Source organism: Carettochelys insculpta, chromosome 6 (genome assembly GCF_033958435.1).
Source record: "Carettochelys insculpta isolate YL-2023 chromosome 6, ASM3395843v1, whole genome shotgun sequence".
In the NCBI taxonomy this organism is placed as follows: Eukaryota; Metazoa; Chordata; order Testudines; family Carettochelyidae; genus Carettochelys; species Carettochelys insculpta.
Window position 1 is genome coordinate 90510888 of NC_134142.1, and position 25600 is coordinate 90536487.

Sequence of the window (25600 nt, forward strand, 5' to 3'; positions counted from 1 at the left end):
AGCGTTTTAGTTTTAAGTCTCTAACTATTCAACCATAACCTCTCAGCTTGCTTATTTCCCAATCAGTGTTGAGCCCTGAGGAATCTGACCCACTGGGTATATCAGGGATGCAGTTAGTCCTTTGTGACTTACCACCATGTTCCCAAGGAAGGATGTGAGTAGACCAATTGAGGAAACTTTTGTTACAGATGATACCACAGGCAGTTGTGTGGTTTGGAGCTTTGATAACTTTTTAACTTTATTTTAATAAAAGTCCCTTATGCTTCACCTTGTCCTGAGCATGTGTATTCTTCCCACGCATCCCAAGGGTTCTTACAAGATGTTGAACTCACTACAGGTTGAACCTCTCAAATCCAGAACTCTCTCATCCAGCAAACTCCAGGATCCAGAATGATTTTAGTTAGCTGGGCGACCACTTACCATGGGTGTGGCCAAATTTCCCATGGGGCCATAAAGATTGTTTACAGCCGCCAGTCCCAGGTCTCAGCATTCTGTGCTGTTATTTAGTTGTGATTTATCCCTAAATGTCTTGTAAGAGCCCAGTATGTAGTGGAAGTATCGGTGATGTGCTAGACACTATTGACCTCCTGTCGCCCAGCAAATTCTCTCATCCGGCACCAGTCAGGTCCTGATGGTGCTGGACAAGAGAGGTTCAGCCTGTACATTTAACTCTACGTAGCCTGATTCTGGGACAAGACCCCTATTATCTTCTTATCAGATCCAGTGGAAAGCCTATAACAGTGTTGCTAAACGAGGGACATGTATACCCTTGGGGGTACACCTAGGTCTGCCAGTGAGTACATCAACTGATCTAGATATCTGCCTAGTTTTACAACAGGCTACATAAAAACACTAGTAAAGTCAGCACAGTCTAAAAGTTCATTCAGCCAATGACTCGTTTCTACTGCTTCATATGCCTTACGCTGAAATGTAAGTACAATAGTTCTATTCCACTTTATTTATGTGATAATAAGGTGGTAGAAAGTCAGCAAGTTTTCAGTAATAGTCATCTGTGACATTTTTGCATGTTTTTGTGAGTAGTTTTTAAATGAGGTGTATCTTGGTGGGATGAAAAAACAAATCTCACTCCTTCAAAGGGTACAGTAATGTGGAAAGGTTGAATGGCATTTGTTTCAAGACGTCAGATTGCCTTAGAACCAAGTTTCTCAACAGGTGGTATGTGTACCCTTAGGGGTACAGGAGAGAAGTCTGGGGGTACTTATAGATACATTAACCCCTAAAAATCCGAGAACAGCCAGGAAAGGCTACTGGAGTCCTTGAGCCTGACTTCCTATGGCAACATATTCCAATCACCTATTCCTAGACCTCTGGAGCTTCCACCCCACCTGTCCTCTCCCCAGCACTCGCACCCCCACCTTGTATCTTGTGTTGCTTTTGATGCCATTTGTTCTCACAGTTGAGGGCCATTTCCCAACAACAGGAATAAATTTTCCTTCTCTCAAGTTTCAAGGCCACTTCTGCTTGTCCTTCCGTCTTGCCAGACTGTGACTAATCCCCCATCCTTCCTTTATATTGTTACTTTGATAGTATTTATAGACTGTGATCATGTCCTCTCTTCTGCCCCCTCCCCTCATCAAATCTTCTGTCTTCCCGGATGTATAAATTTAGCTCTCTCAGCCTCTCTTCATGCATCTTATTGCTCCCCAGCCATACTGACACTATACAGCTTCCATGCAGGCTCCTTTGATTTCAACAGGGAAAACCTTTGCCAACAGTGGATGCGTATGATTCTCCCACTCAGTAGTGGCAGTTTAAAGTGCCAGAGATCTCTGGAGAATAGCTGAGCCTTCAAGCAGAGAGAAGAGATGAGTCCCAGTCTCCCGGGACAAATCTCAGGTGGTAGCTTTTGATACAATGCTACCAAGTCATGTCTATGTATTTTCTTTCACAAATCAATAAGAGGAAGCCTGCCTCCCTCCTGCTGCCATCTGGGGTATTGGGGCTGGGAGGGAGGTGTTTTCATTCTCCCCTTGAGTCAAAGAATAAGAGGGAAGGGGAGGGGAGAGAAGTCTCAGAGAAAAAGATAAGGCAGAGAATCTGCCTCCAGCTCTTCCATATGGCTGGCCCATTCCTTGCAGGGGGAGGAGGCTATCACAGGGCCCCTGCCTGACAAAGGAACCAATGCTGGAACACAAAGGCTGAGCTATTGAAGGTGAACAAAAGCAAACAGGACAAACCTGCGGGCTGCGGAGCTGCAGGTGGTGCTGAGAGATAGGGGAACCCAGCGGATGCCTTTTCAGAGGCATTAGTTAGGGCATGCTGGGCTTGGAGCCGTGGCATTCAGCTTGCAGGCTGGCAGCAGCAGAAAGCAGCACAGGACTTCAGCAGGATGGGGCCTAAGAAGCCAGCTGGCTTTGCTGGGCCGGACTGAAATGTGATTTCTTGACCTTTCAGTCAAAAATTAGTGTGGCATGAGACGGATTTTCCTCCCCCTCTGCGAGCAGAACAAATTTTAGTGACAGGCTGACGCGCCAGCTAGAACGAGGTCTAGTGCACGCAGGCATCATGTAGGGTTCATACACACAGGTTGCCCTCTGTGCCTGCTACAACCCTACAACACCCCTGCCAGCCCAATCTCAACACGGACTTGCACAAAGCAACGGTAAGTGGCTGGTGCCTGCAGGAGTGGGAGTGCAGGGCGGGCCACCCAGAGAGCGGACATGCAGGGGCACTCCATTTAGCAATTAAAATTTTGTGGGGGGGCACAAGGCTGGTGCACCTCCTGCGTGCCACTGCAAGTCACCTATGTCCTGACCTACAGCTCCGCTCTGCTCTTGCTGTTTTAGGCCCCCGCTCAGCATTCCACCCATGCACTTAACCCACCTCCACTATCCCACTCCATCCACACTGCCAACTCCCCTCAGTCCTGACTCGCTTCACCTGCTGCTCTTCCAGTCCCAGATCTTCAACAGACTGCCAAATGTGATAGACTTTTCTGACCTTTGTGGTGCTTTCGTGTTATGAACCTACATACACAGAGCTCTCAGACCCACCAGCCGCTTACGTCTGGAACAGAATCTGACCCCTGATCTATATAGGTTAAAAGACCACATGCTAGTCCCAGCTCCTGTTCAGCTCCCCAGTATGGGTTTCTGCTTTGATCCTTAGTGTGGAAGCATTGTCTCAGCACCTGACGTTTTCCGCAGGCTGATCCTTCTCCTCCTCCTTGTTGCCCTTACTAGGAATTGCATTTGCAACCTGCTCCTGAAACAGGTTTTGCCTCAATTCTCTTTTCAATAACTATTTACTTGAATTTAATCCCTGCCCCGGAATCTGCGTGCTTGTTTTGCAGATGTGCCAAACACGTGCCATTCTGCCACATACGTGAAATGTGCGTCACATGGATGTGCAGTTCCTGTTCCACTAGGTGGTGCTGTCATATATGCCAGGGGCCTGGGCTCCTAAGGACAGTCCCATTCCTGCTTGTGTGTGTCTCTCTGCTCGCTGGCAGCTGGACCTGATGTGATTAATCACTGCCCACGGTGGGGCAGAGGGGAGGGTTGGGCTAGCAGGATGCCTGCTGTTTTTGAGGACCCAGTGAAGTAATGGGGGACACTTGAATCGGGAAGCAGTGGGTGCTGCATCTTACAATTAGATAGAGGTATTACCCTGTTGCAACCTAGGCTTCCCTGTGATGCTTTCATCTTTGTTGTCCTGCCTCCTATTCCACCCAGAACATGCGTTGCCTAGCTCCTCTCATTCCCCCTTTGCTCCCCTGTGTTCATGCCCTGCCTTGAGTTATCTTCCCCCTTGCACATGCGCTCCAGTTTTGCCAGCCCCAATGCCCTTTCAAACAAAACCATGATCACCTTCCCCCATCCATAGGCCGGACACTCCTGTGTCAGGCGTGTACTTCAAGCTGATTGAGGGGCTGCCAGCAGATGAATGATGGTGCCTTTTCCAGTATCCGTTTCCATCCAGGCTGGTAGGGATGGCTTTTCCCCTGGTCCTCCTTTCAGAGGCCTGAGGATGCTTCCTTAGCCCCCTCTCCATCAATTCGTAGCGCCATTTAACAGGAAGCGGAGCGAGGGCTGCAAGGAGCGGGTGGGTCATTAACTCAGCTGGAACAATGAGCTAATGAGGGGAACTTTCGGAGTGCCTCTCCCCCTTCCCCATTGCTTGGTGCATATTAATTTCTTTGGGTGCATGTGCCAGCGGCAAAGCATGCTGCTGCTGCTTTGCTTTATGGGCCACTGTGGTTCCCTGTGTCCGAGATCCCTGCTCAGTTAATTAGTCCTTCCTGGTGAATTTGTTCTGAGCCATATGATTCAGTTGCACCCACGGGGTCATAGAGATGGCTCTGGGAAGCCAGGCGGCTGCTGGAGTCCTCTGCTGGCGCTCACTTGCTGTACCGTGGGGATCCGCAGCTCACTAAAACCAGGGGAGGAAGACGAGCAAGCAGGCGCTGAATGAGCCAAATGCTCCTTTGGAGGTGCCCTAGCAGAAGCTCACCTTGGTGGGGACCCCAGAGTGAAGAGAGCAAGGAGCTTCACAGGTGCAGATCTGGCCTGCTCTGGTGGTGATCTGCGGCAGGATACTGGTGCAAGAGCTCTTACCTCCTCTGCTCCGATCAAGAGGAATAGATTGAAGCTGGTGAGAAGATTGGGGCTGGTGAAAAAGCCTGATGCCTGCCTGAAGATTGGCAACACCTGCTGGCCTGAGGATCTAGAGGCTGAGGGAGGGAGGGGCAACCAGGGTGAAGTCAGTCAGTCAGTCACTCAGTCAATCAGGGGTGCTGGGAGTGGAGAAAACTCCTGTATATAGCTGGGTGCTGGTGGTGGGGAGACGACAGAAGAATATAGGACCAGGGTGTGGCACTGTGCTGAAGACTTCCTCACCTTATGCGGAAGGTCAAGCAGGAAGAGGGGTCTGGTCATCCACTCCGTCACATGGTCACTGGGACAGAGGTGGAGCTGCTATGTAATAATCTGCCATAATGTTAGGAATACTGAGATGCAACAATTTTCTGACTCCTGAACGTGACCTGAGCAGCGAGTGGGCATTGTGTATTGTTGTTAAGACATGCCTGTGTGAATGCACTGATCTAGTGCAGTGGGAGGCTGGGGGAAGAAAACACAGGGAAGCAACACAATAGCTTCCCAGGTAAGAACGTGTAGGCACATACTTGAAAGACTTTGGAACAGGCTGTAAACTTCAGAAATCCTGTCTCCTGTTGCAAACCTTGTTTTGTCAGAGCTGGGAGTCGCCAGCCAAAGAGCTACAATATTTAAAGAATGTCTTTATTCCCGTGAAGGGGGCTGAGTTGCCAAGGGCTGTCTAGGGTGCTGCCAATGAGCTTGGACAGAGAGACCAAGAGAGGCTTTCTGGGAGAGTTCTGGGGAGCTTGCCCTTCTCGGGTCCCTGTATCAAAGAAGGTTAAAGCAGACAGGCATGCAGTGTGTGGTTCATGCATTTTATTATGTGCTTTCTCTGAACTGCTTCTGTTCTAAGTAAATAACATTTTTGCTTTAAACAGACTGTTTGGTCACTGGCTACCACTGTCCTGGTCCCAGAGAAGGGAGAAGAATTGCAGAATCTGAACATAAGTCAGACCTTCTGAGGTAATCACAACGAGTACCATGGGACAGCAACCCACGGCCTGGGCTGAGAGGGAGAGAATTGTGAGATGCCACACCGAACTCAGATGATGGCTCAAAGCCTGAGACCTGGAGGGGATGCCCTTGGAGAGACCAGGAGAAGACAGTGCAGTGTGCCTAGTAAGCATGAGTCCTGCCATTTTTTAATCCTGCAGCCAAATCCAATTCAGTCTCTTTAGTTGATACAGGAGCAGGTTAAGAGGTGGTTTGATGATCTAACAGTGCCCACTGGGAAAGAGATTTCTGATAGTGCATGGCTCTTTAATCTAGCTGCATGAGGTACAGGTATAAAGAGATCCAGTGGCTGGAAGCTAAAACAAATTCAGTCTGGAAATAAGGGGGTTGTTTTTGTTTTGTTTTGCTTTGTTTTTTAAATCTCTGGCACAATTTACCTAGGGATGTGGTGGATTCTTCACTCTGGTGGTCTTTATATTAAGATTGGGTGTCTGTCTCAACGATCCGTTCCTACTCAGCTTGACGCAGGAATCTCTGAGCAAAAGTCAATGGCCTGCATTATGCAGGTCAGCCTAGATTAGCATAATTGTCTCTACCGGCCTTAAAACCTACGTATGAATCCAAAGGAGTTGCCCGCATCATTCCCCAGAAGCAACTGGGGAAGGCATACACTTAACCTTTCAACTGCCAGCTATCCATCTATATACCAGCTCAGCAGAGACAGTGTGAAGAGATGCAACAGCCATTACAATCAGAGGTCTAATAAATCACCCGCTGTAATAGAGGTGTAATGTAGAGGAGTGCTGAGAAGAGACAGATTGATTGATTGGTTGGCCCCAGATCCCTCATTCCATTGGGTAGTTTTCCTCATCACTTGTCTCTCCAATACTGCAGCCAAGAGATGGTGTTGTCACTTGTCTTGAAGAGTCCTTGGGAGTACAGGCTTGATGGGGGAATGACACCTGAAGAATAGCTCTGTGGCTCAAAAACTTTTCTCTCTCACCAACAGAAGTCGGTCCAAACGTATTCCCTCACCCATCTTGTGTCTCTTGATATTCCAGGTTCTCCAGCATTTCCTGCCATCTTGTCACTCTGTAGCCTTCCACAATGACATGTTGAGGTAAGAGATTTTCAGAGGAAAATCTCTTGGTGGACTTCAGTCTCTTGGATGGTAGAATGTGTCCCTGCAGTGGATGTCATTCTTGGATCACACACCTAGTTTTCTCCCCTTTTCACGGAGGGCATCCTGCCTCACTGATGGTGATGCAGTCCTTGAAGGGCAACATGGGGACAGGGAGGAAATCCATTTCAAAGTCCCTGCGGTGATCCTACCACATCAATTGAGTTCAGTATCAATTGTGTGTGCATTGCTCAAGAGGGACCCTACGGGGACGCAGCACTCCACAGCCCAGCAATAAAGAGATCCTCTGCAAAGCTTGGAGTAACTACTGTTTTGCATGATGTTCAGTAAATTCATTGTGCTCTTCAGCCAATGTCTGAGGACTCAGTACCTCATAATCTGCATACTAGAGCCCTGTGTAGGACCAACAATCAGCACATATCAGTTGCCAGCCCAACCCTCTGCACAGAGGAACTTTTTTACCCAAATCCTCCTCCATTATTCCTGCGCTCAGTAGACCTGCCACTGGCAAACCTCACTTTGTAGTTGCAAATTCATGAGCTGCATGTGCAGAGGGAAGAAATGAAATGGGAAAGGAGAGCATTGCTCTGGCACTTGATTCTGTCCCTGTCATTCCCATGGTGTTCTGGGCCCATGCAACCCTGGGCTGTGATTCTCTCCAATGCTACAAGCTAAGCAAGGTCTGTCTGATCAGTGCATAAATGAGAAAACTCTAAAGAAAAATTAGAAGCTACAGATGGCGGTGTTGGTGATCCAGGAAGAGTTATTCTGCTCTCTCAGGACTGAAGCAACGCCCCAGTGGGTCACCACACAGCACAGAAGAACTGGAAGATAGCAAACCGAGAGCCTGATTATATATGGTTATCAAAGATCCACTGATGTAATGTGACTCACTACTCTCTACCTCTTTAATTTCATCTCCAGTTAAGTGCCATTTCTCTTCACCTCCTCTCTTAAATGTTCAATTAGCATTCGTTGTCAGTTGTTACATAGTCATCATGCCTCACCCCAGAAATAGCTGCATTTCAGGAATGGGTGAGGAGATTATCTGGTGTAATCTGCAAAGTTTATTAGGAGGAAGAACTCTGTGGAAACATGGGGTATTTCCTATCAGGAGTCATAGCTGATATTTTTATAGTTTTATGCTTGAAGGTGTTAATAGCATCATCAGTCACAGACCTGGGTCAAGCTGATGGCTGTTTACCTGAGGAGATATACCTGGAAGAGACCTTGAGAGGTCATCAAGTCCAGTCCCCTACACTCACAGCAGGACTTATCACCATTCCTGACAGATTTTTTTTTCAATCTCTTAGTCCCAGATCCCTAAATGGCCCCCTCAAGGGCTGAGCTCACAACCCTGAGTTTAGCCGGCCATTACTCAGACCTTTGAGCTATCCCTGCCTCTGCATTCAAATGGAATGAACAAAACAATTAGTTGACTAATTGTGTTGTAATAGCTGAAAAAATCAAACCCAAGGCCAGGGCAGTATGGCAAGACATGAGCAAGAAATAAGCTATGTAGATTGAGAGGCTTCTCCAAGGACTGACCATAAAGACAGGGGCTGAGTGATCAGTTGGTTGCACTTGTGGGTATATCTACACAGCAGCTCAACCCGTGTGGCTAGCTCATGCCAGCTGATGTGGGCTTATGGATCTCAGACTATGGGAAGGTTTAATTGTTATGGAGATTTCCAGGCTGTAGCCCGAGGTCTGGGACAATCCAACTTTACAGGGTCATAGAACCAGGAGCTTCAGCCCAAGCCCAGAAATCTATACAGCAATGAAACAGACCTGCAGCCCAACCGTGAGTCAGCTGGCCTGGGCCTGCCACTGGCGTCCACTTACATAGCCTGTGTGTAGGTGAGAGAGAGGCAGAAAGCAACCAGAGAGCCAGGAGAACCCGCAAACCAAGAAAGAAGCGGTGGAGAGTGAAACCTTGCAAGGGAACAGAGATAGAGCTTCATGGGGCACAGGACTGGTTGGAAAACTGGCATGCAAGTAGTAAGCAGGGAAACTACCTGCTGGCAGGCCCACCCAGGGAGCAGCAGGCAAAGGGGAGCAGCTGCCACGGCCCTTTAAATCGCTGCCAGAGTGCCCCTCCACATGGGTCTACGGGCTGGGAGGAGAGGAAGCACAGCTCACTCTGGGCAGCACAGGGAGCTTCCACAGCCCCACCCCTTCTGCCTAAGGCCATGTCCCTGCTGGGAGAGCGGAGCCACCACCAACCCCTTTGTCCAGGGGCCCGTGGAGGCTGTCAGCTCCCTTGCCTGCTGTTGCTTTTTCCTGCTGTGTTCAGGGAAGCAGGACTTTGTGTATGGTCTTTGTAAATAAGCATGGTTGAACCACAGAAGTACCTGATCCATAGCCTCTGTTTCTTCCTCAGACAGAAACAGCGTAGGAAAGCCCTGCATCCTGGCTCACCACTTGGGCCCAAAAGCGTGTCAGCTGTTGCCTGGGCAATGACATCTGGTTCTGCTTATACACTTTCCAGAAACAATGAGGAGTCCTGTGGCACCTAATACGTGTGTTTGGGCTGAAGCCCACTTCAGCAGAAGCCTCGTATTCCAGCCCATGAAAGTTTATGCCCAATAAATTTGTTAGTCTTTAAGGTGCAACAAGGCTCCTCCTTGTTTTCGCTAAAGGAAACTAACCTGGCTACTGCTCTGCAACAAGCCCCAGAGTTATTTCTGAACATCCGAAAGTTCCAAAGTCGTTCAGAGGTCACAGGCCATTTTCTAAATTCTCTGGTGTAACGCATTGCTCACTGGTGAGGGCTAATCCTTCCCTGGCCAGGGGCAACCAGGCTGAAGGAGTCTGAGGTGCCTATGCTCTGCCTATTCCTCCAGCGACAGCAGAAATAATGAAAGCGTAACTGCTGCTGCCTTTGTCCATAGTTTGTACCCAGAGTCATCCTGGACTTACAGCACTTTTACCAGTGGAGATGCTGACCCAAGGCACAATGGGAAGGGAAGGGAATGGAAGGCAGAGACTCCTCACTACTGCATTGTGTGATATAGTGTCACTCCTGCAGCTAAAGGGACATCAGGAGAACAGGTCACAGGCTCTGGCTGTAGAGTGGGTAACACAGGAAGCTGGGGAGAGGTGGGGTTGTGCACCATATCCAAGCTGAGAGTGAATTTGGTGAGCTTGGCTTGTGATGGCCGAAGCCAGCTCTTCGGGACGCTGCAGGCACTTCAATCCTGCCCTGCAGCACTCCATGCAACACCTAGCCTGGCTTCCCACTGAGTTTTGCCAGTGCACCTCCATTCGTCTTTGGAGCGCTCCCTGATGGTCCTGGGCTTCCCCAGTACATCTCAGTCCTGACCCGCTATCCCCAGACTATTCTAATCCTGCCCCACGCACCTTTTCCAGAAGCCACTGGCATCTCCTGCACAGCCAGTCAGTCACTCCTGCCTCCCACCCAGCCATTAGTGGCACCCCCTTTACTCTGCGTGGCATCTGCCCTACATGCCGTCGAGGAGATGGCAATGATCGTGTTAGCATGTGTCTCTTCCGCTGCGATCTTTAAGCCCCAAAGTAAGTCCCTGCCTCTGAAACCGCTGAGGCAGCAGTTCCCAAGAGCAGGTGCCGGAGACTTACCCGTTTCACTGCCCTACTCCTCTGAGGCCCATAGAACAGCTGCCTACACAGCCAGTGCTTGCGGCTACCTTGCCAGGTCAAGGCACAAGACACAGCGCCCCTGGAAGGGTCAGAAAGACACGAGTTGGCGTGACAGAGACATATCCCCAGTGCCTGGGCATGGCTGCCATGCCAGATGCCTGGCACGTTGGTTGCTTAGCAAAAAGTAGCTTTAACGTGTTGATTAATGCCCTGACTCTGGGCGAGTAATTAGAATTAATGTAGGATATCAAATCAGGAAATCAGGCATTATTAGGAGGAATTAGTGATTTATTTTCATTTTCTGCCTGTCTCACCCCAGTCCCAAACACAGACAGGGGACTTGGCATGAGACAAAGCTTTTCTCAGACAGCTCAGAACCAGAAAGAAAATGGAAAACTGGAGCTCTGTGAATACAGCTAATTTGTGATTAATCACAAGGTAACGTCACGCCCTGGAACCCCATCGGGTAGAGTGATGACCCAGAAGCCCTGTGGCAGCTCAGTCCTGGGAGATAGATCTCCCCTAAGGACAGAAATATCGAGACATTGCTGTGCCGGGGAGCTGGGATACCTCAACCAGAGCTGTGGGAATTGTGAGAGGAGTATCCACCAACCATTGTTCTAATGCAGCCCTCAGGTTCGCCTTGGTGCAGTCCCCAGGGTTTTGCTGCCCAGGCTGGGTCATGTTTGTAAAGAATGCTTGTGAAAAGAACACGTCGCAAGCCTGGGCGCATGTCATGCACGACTTATCGAAGCCCTCATCCTGGTTCTCAGCCTTTCAGTCATCCAGTCCTCTGTCTCCAGCGTGGAGGAGGAGTCAGGGAGCAGAGTTAATGGGGCCATGCGATTTGAAAGGCCATTCACACATTGCAACCTGTAAATGCTCCACAGCGCTAGTTGCAGCAAATTGTTCCCAACAGCCAAAAAAGCTTTATGCAGCCCCTTTTCCCCCCTCCAACAAACGCGTGTCCAAAACCCCAGTCCAGCGCTGGAGAGTTTGCACCAGGAACATAGATAAGTTACTTGCTGTGGATGGTGTCTTTGGGGGCTTGGAATACAGTGCAGGAAAGCAAAATGATGTAAAGCTCTGCAGAAAATAAACCTCCCTACCTAGCTGATCAGTGCATAAGAAATACAAGGGACAGGGGAATGGGCCCACAGGATACAGATGACTTCAGTGCACTCCTTGCTCCTGTGAAAAGGAAGAACTGCATCCGAAGCAGAGCGGCAGAGGGATGAGGGCATATGCGCAGCTCTGAGGCAAGCCCACCAGAGCCCAGGCCAAGGTGCCTAATAGAAAAGATGGTGCGATGCCAATTAAGGGTGCTCAAAGGGGCCTCTGAGATGAATGAACTCGACGCAAGTCCTCCGGAGGGAATTGGCTCTTCAATCATACAAATAAAAACATGGTCGTTCTTTTTGGCTCATTGATCGCAGCTGAGAATGAATCTTAATTATGTGGCATGGGCTCCATAAATCATAGGGGCAATTAAAAGTCCCATTTACAGTGACTAATTGCTCCAGAACCTGGTATGCGGTAAGATTTTAATCTGCTTAGCACAGACCCAGAGCAGGGGTGCTGGGAGCCGGGGGGATGCTGGGAGTCGTAGAGCAGGGTGGGAGAGGCCATCCCTGCCCCTAGCCTGCATCACAAAGCTGACTCAGACATTTGATATGTAGTAATTAAAAGTCAGAGGAGTTAGGTGCATGTGGCAGTTGCTGAGCAAGGTCTTCTAAAGCAGGGAGGGAGCTGGCGAAGGGGACATTGATCAAGGGAGGGAAGGGAGACGCATCTGCTCTAAGTACACCAGACACAAATGTGTTGTGCTGATGTGTGTTGGACACGTATCCTCACCCGCCTCTGGCCCACAGCTGTGCTGTATGCACAGCTCAGAGACCATCTTGTGCACATTGTTCTCCTCCCCGAGCCCGGAGCCAGTCCTCCTGTTCTCTGTCCTGCTGCAGTGACGCACAGACATCGCCACCACCGCCACCCCTCGCCTATCCTCCCAGGTGCATGCATCTTACTCGGGAGCTGGCCCCTTTTTCTTCTCCCATTCGGTGTCCCCGGGAAAGTTCGGCGGCACTCGTCAGCCAGGCCTGAGGAAGCCGGAGTGCGGCGATGAGGTAGCACAGAGCTGGACAGCAGTGATAGATTGCCAGAGGCAGAGAGGAGGAGGGCAAAGACGGTAACTGGCTAGATGAGTAATGCCCAGCCCGGCAGAGCTGAGACGTTATGGGGATGATGGAGAGGTTGGTCTCAAATAATTAGGTAAATGAGCTTCATTAAGTCCACTCTCTGCTGAGTGTTCAGAAACAGGCACGTGGAGGCTAAGTCCTTGCTGGTTGCTGCCTTGCATGCCCTGCTCCCAAACGGCTCCCCACGGCCCTGATGTAGTATCAGAAACACACAGCTGCTCTGGGCTTCCGCCACATAGGTACTTGCCCTCAGAAGCACGGGCCTCAGGTTTCAGAAAATATACAAATGATCGCTCTGTAGTACTATTATTGTGAATAATTTCAGGCCTCTGGGCATGTAGCCGCTAGCAGGTGAGCATGGCATTCAGTGGGTGACAAAGAGGGGAGGTCTGGTCCCTCACATGGGGTTGTGCAGGGCTACGTCTACACGTGAAGCCTACATCGAAGTAGCCTATTTTGATGTGGCGACATCGAAATAGGCTATTTCGATGAATAACGTCTACACGTCCTCCAGGGCTGCCAACGTCGATGTTCAACATCGACGTTGTGCAGCACCACATCGAAATAGGCGCAGTGAGGGAACGTCTACACGCCACAGTAGCACACATCGAAATAAGGGTGCCAGGCACAGCTGCAGACAGGGTCACAGGGCGGACTCAACAGCCAGCCGCTCCCTTAAAGGGCCCCTCCCAGACACACTTGCACTAAACAGCACAAGATACACAGAGCCGACAACGAGTTGCAGACCCTGTGCCTGCAGCATGAATCCCCCGCTGCAGCAGCAGCAGCCAGAAGCCCTGGGCTAAGGGCTGCTGCACACGGTGACCATAGAGCCCCACATGGGCTGGAGAGACAGCGTCTCTCAACCCCCCAGCTGATGGCTGCCATGGAGGACCCCACAATTTCGACGTTGCGGGACGCGGATCGACGATCCGATCGTTGAACGTCGAAGTAGGGCGCTATTCCGATCCCCTCATGAGGTTAGCGACTTCGACGTCTCGCTGCCTAACGTCGAAGTTAACTTCGAAATAGCACCTGACGCGTGTAGCCGCGACGGGCGCTATTTCGAAGTTAGTGCCGCTACTTCGAAGTAGCGTGCACGTGTAGACAAAGGTCAGGGTTGCTGCTTTCTAATCCCTTTGCCCTGCGGTCAGTGCTTTGAGAGGGGATGGAGGGACTTGTTGTTACCCCGCAAAGGGCTGCAAGATGGAAGATCTCGCTGAACAGGGATCCTCTGTCCTAAGGGAAGGCTGATACTGTCAGGCACTCTGGGAGACCAGCCTTTGCCATCGGGATTTCAGAATAATGCAGCCTCTCCAGCTTAACACTTGTACAGAGACTTGCCCAACCTTATTACCTCGTGTTGTGCTTCATTTAACTGAGGTTAGAACTCAGATTCTTCTGCTTCAGAAGCAGAGGTGCCTTCAATGTGAGCTAAAGGAGATTCTCCTTTACATGACAGCAGCGTGGGGCTTAAGACACAAGGTTGAACAGTTCCATCCAGAAGTCAGCAGTGGGGCACATGCTGTTTTGTTACAGTATTCATAATTACAGAATCACAGAACTGGAAGGAACCTCGAGATGTCATCAAATCCAGTCCCCTGCACTCATGACAAAACCAAGCACCATCTAGACCTGTGCTGTCCAACTACTTCTGAAGCAGTAGCCACCATAGTAGCTACTGCTATAGAGAACTAGCCACATTTTTCTGAAAATATATTAACTATTCATGCCAACTAGCCACACTCTACCGGCCAAAAAGCCATATGCAGACAGTGGTTATTGTGTTAGACCATCGACTAGACCAGCATCTCCCAAAGTGTGGTACCCGGCGCAGTACCAGTCATTGGGAAAAAATACTGGTCATTAGAAAAATATACAGATTATTGCTATGTACTATTATTATTGTGAATAAATAATAAACAGTGAAAATTGATTCATTTTTCATTTTTTTAATACGTGTTTATATTTTTGGGCCGCAAAAAAAGGCACTGAAAAAAACCAGATCCCAACTAGATAAAGGTTGGGAAACCCTGGACTAAACCATAAGGGGAAGAGTGGGGGCAGAGCTGAGGGTTCAGCGGCAAGCACTCTTAGCACATGGGAAAGTTGGCACCGGTAGCTCCAACCCCAAAGTTGACACCGATGCAAGGAGCCACATATTAACTTCTGAAAAGCCACATGGAGCTCCAGAGCCACAGGTTGGCCGCCCTGCCTTAGCTGTTACCTGTACAGGCCTTATAACACAGTCAGACTGTTCAGACTGATCAATTCCTTAGAACGTCACCATTGCTCTATTGGTATCCTTGTAGTCCACTGCCAACACGAGAGTCTGTTCTGGTATGGCTATGGTCTGAAGAAGTGGGTCTGTCTCACAACACCTCACCACCTAATAAATTACTTTGCTAGTCTTTAAAGTGCTACTGGACTGCCTTTTTGTTTTGCTAACACGAGAGCAATTCTTAAATCTCGTCTCCCCCTACACCATAAAGCTGGAAAATAGACGCTGTGGAAGAGAGAATGTTGAGTTACAGTCTAAGCCATCTAGCTTCTCTCCTGCAATCTGCCTTCTCCCAGCCCACAGCAAAGGCTGTGAGCTACAGGAACTAGACTATCTGTATGTGCCTCCGAGGGATAGCGGTGTTAGTCTGTAGCGTCACAAATAACAGGCAGTCCTGTAGCACTTTAAAAACTAGACCATTGATTGTAGACAAGCACTGACCAGGGGGGAAGAAACTCTTCTGGGAAATCCCCCCATCCACTAATCTTAAAGTCCTGCTTTTCTCCCACCAGCACGTTTTCCAGAGACCTCTATTCCCTGTAGCTGAGCACAGATGGTTGTGCCATCCAAGCCCCAGTGGCAGTCTCCTCCTGCCCCAGGTGAGATTGCTGGGGGTAGTAATCAGAGGGTGCAGCTGTGACGATCAGACGCCATCCTAAGACCAACAGAGGAACAGGAAGGGGGAAGAGCCTGCAGAGTGGAGATGGGGAGCCAGTTAGATGTCCTTTTGGAGAGCAGGGGCCTTTTCATAGGCAAGTGCTCCCCTTGGAAGCTGGCCCTCCCAGAGAGGGATGAAAAACAATGGCAGTATGAATCAGGCAAGGCAGCAAATGATAACACAGCACTGGGCCTGCACCAGGCTGACAAGTATGAAATGTGAGTGGAATATTCATGAGCTGATTTAAACACTAATGCGCCCTAAGGCAGAGGGGGAGCAGAACAAGAGCTGTGAAGTCCTGGCCCAGCACCGTGGAAATCCAGGATATTCTCAGCTAGTCCCTGTGCCATGTGATGCCTCAGTACCTCCTCGTGTGCGTTTCTCACTGGGACCTCAGCATGCTACTACAATAGAAACATTACCCAATACTATTAACCTATGTCCTGGCACCCTGGATAAAGTCCTTGAATAAGGGGCACAAAAAGCCCACGGTGCCATGGTACAGAAATGGGCCCCTACTTCATACCTAAACTAGTATCCTGGGGAAGGAGTGGGGTGATGGACAGGCAGCCACAGGATATAGGAGGATCACCTCCCCTCTGGGCCAAAGCAACTGAAACCTGTGACTAGCCCAGCCTCATGTGAGCAGGATCAGGACTGGGTAAGTCCCCTGTATGCAGGGAATCCTTAGGAATGGAAAAACCCCACAAGTGTTGTAGTTCATTCCTTTTCGATGCCAGAGCAAGCGGGATGGATGTCTTCAGTCTGTGCTTCAGGGCTCTGGGTCCCTTCAGTCTATGTTCCCAACTCAGCCCAGTCAATGCGAAATGGTCAAAATGATGAGGCTCCCACTGCATACTCTGGAAGATGAGCCCACAGCATGCTGGATTTTCCCCTTCTTAATCCATTCCATTTCTCCGAGTTATCCTCCTGGGACCGCTCTCAACATCTCTCCACTTCCGAGGTGTCTCTTCAGATTCTCGTTAGACTGTTCTTGGCCTTCCGCCCCCTTACTGGCTGCTTAGCCAAGCTGGATAGATTTAGTTCTCTTCGTCTCTGATTACTCAAGCCTGCCAGGCATGTGGGAGTTATTTGTTTGTTTATTTTACTCTTCTCTGAGGTGTCTCCTCCAGTTTGTCTGCATCCTCTGTTGCCAGGTGCCCAATGAAGGCAGTGTAGCCTGGTAGGGCCTGACCAACCCCACAAAGGAAGGAATCAGCCCGTCCCTGCTCTGGCACGGCCTGCACCTCTGGCCCCTGGAGACTGTCTTTGCATTTCAGGGGCTGCACCAGTGAGAAACATGGGGAAAAAAAACACACTGATGTGGCCCTGACTGAATGGGGGCTGTGAGGTCTGGGCAGGAGGGAGGTGCAGGAGTGGGCTGTGGGGGGGAATCTGGGTGGGAGAAGCCGGGGGCTGGGTGCAGGCTGGGGGTGTGGGTCTAGGTGGGAGGAAGGGTGCAGCAGGGTTTGGAGTCTGGAAGAGAGAGGTCAGGATAGCAGTGGGAGTGAGGGGTCTGGGAGGAAGGGGACAGGAGCAGGGTGGGAGGGGGGTGCAGGAGAGAGGTGCGGGGTCTGGGAGGGAGGGTCCAGGAGGGGGCAAGGGGTCTGGGAGGGAGGGGACAGGAGCAGGGTGGAGGTGGGGAGCTGGGGTGGGAGCGGGGGGGTCTGGACAGAAGGGGCACAGGACAGGTCAAGGGGTGGGGGTCTGGGCCATGGGGGTGCAGTTACCTGCTTACCTCCAGGTGCACACGGCTCTGCTCCCCTTTCCTCTGCTCCCAGGCGCCACCCTCCGCTGCTCTGAATGGCTGGAATTCTGGCCAATCAGAGCAGCCATGTGAAGCTTCCTGGCAGCCCAGAGGTGCTTCCTGCTCCCCAGCCACCCACCAACTCCACCGTGGGCCAGATGCTGTGGGGGGGGAGCCTCAGGGTCTGGATCCAAGCAGAACCATGGATGGGGACTCACCACACCTGCTCTAGCCAATGCTTTGGGCTAATGTCAGCATTATTGGATCCCTCTGGCCTGACAGTGGTGCTGCTGGAGTGCAGAGCAGTGATACTTTTCCTGGAAGGGCTACCCCAATGAAGCAGCCTCAGAGAACCTTATACCCTCCACTCTGGATGCTGAGCCACCTCTACTGCAACTCACCTGTTCTCTGGGCTGTGTAAGTACGAGGCATAGTAAATGCAATACTGATCTCTGCTGCAGCTTCGCCAGAAACAAGTAGGAACCCAGTGTTTATCTCCAAGACCTTGGAACCAAGATCTTGACCAAATGTAAAAGTCCACATGGACGTCTCCATGCGCAGAGCTTCATTTGATCCTAATTCCAGATGTGGATTTCTGTGTCTCGGCAGGATGAGGACTACTGGGATTTCAGTGAAAAGCATCTAGGGAACAAAGTCACATGAGGCGGGGGACTGCAGTCGGAAATGCAAACCTGAGAGACCCCCATTTTGCTAGTAGAGCGCAGCTGTGGAGGAGGTTGAGGACAGAGTATAGTAACAGGTCAGAGCTGAAAGTCTCTTAAGTGGTCCTGGAAACACCTCTCTTTGGTTTCAGCGGTGGGGAATAGAAGCAGCGGGATCAACAGCCACCCCAGGCTCCCCCCCCGGAAAAGTGGAAGGAGGGCCCAGCTCTGTACTGCCATAAGGGGCAGGGCCACAGGTGGACTGGGTGGGGCCTCGTGCAGTTAGCCCTTAGCACCACTCAAGCTATGGCACTGCCTCCGCCCCTCTCTCAGAGCCGCGCAGAGCAGTGCTGCTGTGGTATTTCAAAGGGGCCAGAATTCTGGACCCCCTTGAAATGCTGGGCCCCAGTGCAACAGCCTCCCCTTATTCCCGCCCCCCCACCACCACTGGTGGGCCTGAATAGAACGAAAGAACCAATGCAGCCTAATGGACAGAGCACCAGACTGTGACTCAGGAGATCTAGGTTGTTTTCACTTGGTTCTGCCACGAACTGCTAGGTGACATTGGTCAAGTCACATCCCATCTGTGTGCCTCAGTTTTCCCCTCTGCAATATGGGAGTGATGATATCAACCCTCCTCTGCAAAGTATTTTGAGATCTACTGATAACCAGAGGTAGGTGTTATCATAGTTGCTATTAATCATTCAAGAGAGAGAGATAAGGACAGTCAAGCAAAATGCTAGGACCATATATGTCAGATGACACAAGGTCAGTCTATGCATTTCAGCACAACCTGGATACCCTGAAAAGTCCCTTGGGAACTCTGGAGGGCCCAGATTTGGGCCTTGTCTCTCCTCTAGCTAATACTGTACTTTAAATCTTGTACCAATCGGATTATGGGATGCAAAGATGTGACACAAGAGGTTCCTGACCCCTGATATTACACAATGCAAATACCAAGACTTGATAACAAGACTCAGCCTATCTATCCAGCAGCAGCACACCACTTACTAGCCTGGTATATGGGACTTTGGGCCCTCTCTCTGCCAGGACCTCCTAGGGAAGTCAGGGAGGGAGCTCTGCATGTGGAGGAATGGCAGGATTGGTCACTAAGCCAACAACAGAGGGTTAAACCCAAGCAGAGATAGGCTGGAGATCTCAATCACCATTAAAGCTTATTGACCCAAGAGGACAATATTTAGCCAGAAGGCCCAATAAATTGTACAGCTGACTGGTAACACACGTCCTGCTGTGACTCGTCACATAAATCTCATTGCAGATATTCATTAGAAATGAGATTTATTTGTTTAATTAGAGCAATCATTGCATGGATTGGAATAAAGTTGCACTGGGGAGCCAGAGACCTAGAAAATCAGCAGCAGTTAGCAGTGCCGGGTACAGGCTCCAAATCTGATTCCAAGAAGCAGTATTCAAAGAGAACTATAAAGGAAGAAAGTGATTCATTTGTCCACCTTCACTGCTCTGTGTACAGGCAACTAAAAGACATTTACCAGTTTGCTTTTGATTTCAGAAATACCAGAAGAATCAAGTCTTGGCTTTCTGAAGGACCCTCTGGCCTGGAAGATGAATGACCTGAACCCTGAGCTGCAGCTCATCAGAAAGGTAGAGGGGAACCTGACTCTTTCCTCCTGAGCCTTCCTCCCAGCTGTTCATCAGAAGTCTGAGAAGGGCCCTCACTTGACAGGGGCTAAGGGAGGGCAGCAGCCCTCCCCCACTCAATACCCCTGGCTCCTGCCTCCAGTCTACCCAGGCATGCGAGGAATGGAGGACATTTCTTTATTTGTGCATCTCCGGCTCTGCTATTTCTCTGAGTCGCCCCTCCCCACCCACCAGCTACACTGATTGAAAAACTAGTTCCCTCCACTCTCCCCCAGGCTAGCTATCCTTTGCTCTATCACCTAGAAATGCTCACTCCAAGAGCAGCAAAGCTAAAGAATGACCACCTGGTCAGATCTTTCCTTGTGTCAAGAAACAAACCTGCTGTCACACCACAAACATTGCATAAATAACATTTGAAACTTAGAAAAGTTTTCCAACTCTCCAGTTTTGGCAGGAATGACAGTACGCCAGGGTGAGGGATCTATTCTTTCATTTAGTTCCACTTCACACTTGTCTGAGAGACTCTTACAAAGGGTTGGGTCCGATTACCAGGCCGGGCCCAGACTGTTACACACAAATGTTGATTCCCCAGCAGGATAGCAAAGGCACTTTTGAATTCTCAGGACCTTTTTCCAGAACACCTTTGCTACTGGTTACTGTGCAGAAACAGCATATCTTTGTCCTAAGCAGCCAGCCATTTTCTAGCTGCGTCTCTCCTGTACTATCCTTCTCTTCCAACTGATAAGTAATCTCAGCTCCTGTTTGCTTTGCACTACTTCTGAGGGGAGCTGAGTCTCTCACGCTGGAGTGCCTTCAGTGTCTGTTATAGAGGTGATGTTTATACTCTCAAATCCTTAGAAAAACACTAGGACTGAGACCACCTTCCAATTCTTTGTATAGATTCACAGCCGGGGTGAAAGTAACACATTTCTGACAGGTAGTGTGCTAGCACAACCTGCTCTCCCCACTGGGGGGAGGGGCACGGCAGCACTGTGCAAAAATTGTGCCTGCAAGAAATTTAAGTATTAGCTGGAGTGCGGGGGGTCCGGACAGAGGGATGGGTGGGGTGAGTTTTGCCTTATGCACCAATACTGAGGTCACATGTGCTTGTTCAGATGTGTGTCACCATGGGAGCGCACCCATCAGTTACTAATGGAGGCATTTTTGTAGCAGGCATGTGTGCACGTGCGCGTGCACGCACACACACACACACACACACACACACACACCAGAAGGAAGTGGGAAGACAAGCCCCACACGCGCACACGCGCACACACACAGGGAAGGGGGGAACCAAGCCATACACATAAGCACACTCTAGAGAATTGGGGAGCTCAGCCAAACACACACACGTGCACCCTGGAGGGGAGGTGGGAGCCCAGACACACACATACATATCAAGAGGGAAATGGGGAGCCCAGACACACACACACACCAGCAGGGGTTAAAAGGGGAAATTGCCCCCGGGCCAGCCAGGATCTCCTGGCCCCTTGGAACTGCCGTGCGGAGCAGTTCAGAGGAGCTAGAGCAGCATTGTACCTCTCTGCCGCTCCACTAGCTTGGGAGGGGGCCTGAGAGCTGAGTGCCCTCAGCCGCACCCCTTCTGGGGGCACGGAGCCAGGCCTGCTCCCACCTTGCCCTGTGGTCAGGCACGGCTGTCACTGCCTCTCCCGACCATAGCCTGAAATGACACCCCCGAGTCTCCGGTAAAAGTTTTCTTTTGTTTTAAATTTACGTGACTAAAAAAATCCCTTCTTGTGTGAGCTGAGGGCTAAAATCTGCACCTCTGTGTGTTGTGATACCCCTCTCTCGTTCTAGTCCTCCAGGAAAAAGCACTTGGTCAAAGGCTGGTTTTTCTGACGTCAGTGTGTCGGTCTCCATCTTTTGTCCAATACGCCAGGCACTGAACCACTACCTCAGGCTGTTGCTGGTGCTGTAACAGAGGGGGACCTGTAACATACACTCATCGAAACATCTGCACCAGAGACAAATAGCAAAGGGCACAAATACCATTCGTCCCTCTTTGTAGCTCATCTGTAAAGTATGTGGCATTTCTCGGTTGCAGAAGACGGTAGGGTCCCAAGCTGTCAGTGCTGGTGGAGTATATGATACCGAGGACCAGGCCAAGGCACAATGATGAGGAGAAGAGGAGTCAAAGAGGGAAACATCTGAGGCTAGTCCAAGCATAGTGGGAGCCCAGAAAAAACGTTCACAGTCGCGCTGGAGACCAAGAGTGCAGGCAGGAGGAAGCGGAAGGCAGGGACTGAAATGGAGGCGAACAGGAAGCTGTAAGAGTAGAGATGGAGCTTCCAGTTAGCGGCAGACCTATGCCTGTGTCATTGGGGAATATTAGGGCTGTGCACCCAGGTCCTAGGTACAGGACTAACGGCCGGTCTAGCTTGGCACATGCACTAAATAGCATCGTTTGCATTTGCAAATGGAAACTGAGGCTGTGGCTGCACTACAGCAGCACAGCTGGGACACTGCAGCACCACCATCGTCTAGAGCAGTGCTCTACAACCAGAGTCCTGTGGCACACTGGTATTCGACACAGTGGTGCTTAGTGTGCCTCAGAATCTAGTCTAGTGGTTGGGGCTGGGAGCCAGGAGTCCTGAGTTCTGCCCCCCAGGAGGAGGGTGGGAGTCTTCTGGCTAGAGTGGAGAGAGGCTGGGAGCTTGCATTCCTGGGTTCTATCCTGGGCTGGGCGTCTAGCCTGATAATCAGAACCAGGGGGCTGGGACACAGGAATCTTGGGTTCTGTTTTCTCCACCCACAGGCTAGAGCTGGTGCAGTGCTCCACAAGGGATGTGCGGCAAAGCAGTGCTTAGTGTGCCTCAGACCAGGGCACCAGGAGTGCTGTCCGCCACTCTGCGCATCCGCCCCACTGCTCGGTGGGAGACGCACAAGGCCGCAGTGGCGGAGTCTCTGGTGAGTCGCAGACATTGAGTTAGAGTAGGGGCTGGGGGTACCTGGTTCTGGGAGGCAGAAGGCATTGGGTTATATCCATTGGGTGTGCCGTGAAATGATAAGTGCTGAAGGGTGCCTGAAGGGGTGATACTGGTTGCTGAGCACTGGTCTAGAGGCTGCCTGCCCTCAAAGAGCTGCATTTACTAAGCCAACAGAAAAATCCCTTCCATCACTATAGGTGTCGTCCAGGCTGAAAGAACTAAAATGAGCAGTAGCTGGGGTGATGGAAGAACTCTTCTACCAACCTAGTGGTGTCTAGGGATTGGGGTTATTAGGTCAACCTTAACAGTTGCACAGGACATGAGGTTTTTCTCAGCCCTTGGTGACATAGTTAGATCAATCTAATTTTAAGATGTCGACCAGGCCTGGGACCCAGAGAGGGGAAAATACTTCCCTAAACCACGCAGGGAGCCAGATGTTCATCCAGGATCAGAGCCCAGGAGTATTTGTGTTTGGTATTCATGGGCTTTTTATTACCTCAGGGAGCCAATAGCCAGATCATACATCAGGTCTGGTCTCCTCAGGGGCTGGAAATACTGCAAAGAAACCAGAGCTCCCATTAGAACTTTCACTCCTGCTAAAGTGCTGAAAAACCCTGTGAAAAATGTGACTACAAGTCCTGATGTTCTGGCTCCACCTTTCAAAGTCCCTGTACGAGAGCTGATTGCTATTGCTGGGCAATCGAGACAAATTATCATTATTGCTGGGCACTTACAAATGCAGGAATCCGCCCATTTGCTCCAGAGGGCTGGTGGCATGCTGGGACTGCAGAGCCCTTGCAGAGTGCAGACATTGCTTAAAGAAGCCCTTGAAGGGGTCTGTCATCCTAGACTGATGGGGAGGAGGAGCAGGAGAATGGGCTGGAGCACTAGAGATGCATCAGTTCTCTTGCCTTCTGAATGACTGAATGGGAGGCGTGGGGTTCTGCTCCTGCCTAGATCACAGCTAGAGGCCCGATGCTGCTCTTGCAGGAGACAAGTGACTTCCCTTGACTTGGGAGGAATGGGAAATCTTGAGGGTAGGTGGGGGAAGAGATAACTCATGTCTCAAGCTACTGCTATTCCAGGAGAAGTAGGAAGTGCAGCCTTCTTCACTCAGCTGCATCCCTGGTCACACAGGGTTTTCTGTGCAAGCAATAATACTGCTCAGCATTTCCCAGCCCATCTTCTCTTCAGAAGGCCCTACATATTCCCTGCCCTCCCACCTCATGCCCAGCAGCTGTGCGGGACCTAGGTGGCCGCAGAGCTTTTATCTTCACTCCAATCCCTCACACAAGCTCCTCGCCTCCCTCTGTCTAGCAAACCCCAGAGTAGCAGGCACCAGCTGTTGCCCCTGCAGCATCACCTCCTAGGGTCCCATCACATACTTTCAGGCAGCGAGTTGCCAAACCTCCGGTCCTGGAGCAGCAGGGGTGAGGCAGGTCTCCAGCTCTTCACGTCCAAAGCCAATTCATTCCTAATCTTGCTTTTTATACAGACAACATGGGCTGAGGACAGTAAAGCCCCCTCGCCTCTCTCATGGCTCTCAGCCTACAGGAGGATGGGGTGCAGCCTCTTTCCCCAGCCCCCTGCTGTGCCTCCTGCAGCAGAGAGATCAGTCCTATGGCTGCTTCAGTGTCTCCTGTGAAGCTTAATTCATGTGCTGGGTCCCCCTCATCCCAGTCCCCAAGCACAGCACCGGCTAAGGGAGAATATTTACTGCATTTGGATGCCCCCTGCTGTCAGTTTACCTGTAAACTGCCCAGAGCAAGAACTTGAGATGGGATGGACAGCGGTTGTATGTACTCCCCAAGGAATGGCTGCCAAATCGTGCAGGGCAAATTGAGTACAGGCCAGAGAGTTGGCAGGGGCAGAATTAAGGTACCATCCAAAAGCCACTCCAGATTATGAATCTATAGACCTTGCACTGGAATTGCCAATGTGTCTGGTAGAGAACAGCTGTGCCAGTCACCTGGCGCCATGCCCCTGCTGGCGCTAGGTCTCTGCTCTCTCCAATTCATGAGTGTAATGGATTTGCCTGCCGCCCAACACCATGCTCCTGCTCCCCAGTCTGTGCATGGCAATGGATTTCCTCACTGACTGATACTGTCCCCCTGTTCTCTTTGGTTCATTGGATTTACCAGGTCCTGCTCAAGTCACTTGACTTTCAAGGCACAGGCTGGACACCCAGTCGCCCTTTGGCATCCCCAGGTGGGAGCCCTTTACCTCAGGCAAACCCACAATGAAGGAAGCAGTGAAACTGGCTGTGGTAGAGCAGGCGGGAACTTGCTGTGGGCATGGAGGCTGCTGGGGATGGCAGCTCTGCTTTTTCTGCCAGAGAATGGGGAAAAAAGCAGCACCTCCAAATGAGTGTCCTATTGTTATTCATTGCTCTCCTCGCCACTGTGGAGGCCTGGTGTTAAGCACAGCACCTTTTATTTCTGTCTCTGCACAATGGCTCGTACTTATAACCTACTGATGCTGTTCCTTGCCCTCATGCTGTGCCCTGCTGTCCCTACCCCAAGTGTGCAACGCACAGAGACATGGCCTAGCCTTGTATGGTGGGTGGGTGTGGAGGGGTATCGTACAGAGAGGAATTATGGAAAAACTCCAAGCAGCTTCATTCAGTGAATGAAGCAGAGATCTGGGGGATTACTGAGCAGGCCAGGCCTGAGCAGATCTGTTTTCACAGGATCCCACCTGCTCCATCTGCTTTTCTTCTCTAAAATTTCTTCACCATGTCTGGCACAGTCCTGCCTGTGACACGGAGTCGTTCCCTCCCTGAATGCAAAGGCAGGGAAAGAGCAGCCGGGCTCCATGATAATGGAGACATCATTGCCTCCTTCAGAGCTGACTCTCAGCCACCCTGAACCAATGTAATAGAAGAAACCTAGATTTGACACCGTCAGTCTCGTCCACTGCCCTCTTTCTAGCCTCTCCTTTGTAGGCCTGATCAGTGGGGACATGGGGGGTAGCCACACTCCCTGGAGACCTTTCTGATTCCCCTGTCATGGATTTCTCACATTCAGGTTTCAGACCAGGATATGACAGTGACTACTGGAGCCAATGGACAGGCAGCATATCCATGCTGGGGCTGCTTGGCTCATCAGTGGCTTTTTGCTCTCTCAAACATATGAGCCCTTGAAAAATGACT

At 50.6% G+C, this 25600-nt stretch overlaps 1 long non-coding RNA gene across 1 annotated transcript in view; it reads left to right on the plus strand.

Moving 5' to 3' along the window:
• The window catches only part of LOC142014121 (uncharacterized), a 107501-nt gene extending 85198 nt beyond the window's left edge, over positions 1-22303 (plus strand). The window contains exons 3-4 of the long non-coding RNA XR_012645871.1: positions 19413-19504; positions 22278-22303. This is a non-coding gene — a long non-coding RNA (uncharacterized LOC142014121). The remainder of the gene's footprint in view (positions 1-19412; positions 19505-22277) is intronic.
• Positions 22304-25600: the final 3297 nt, after the last annotated feature.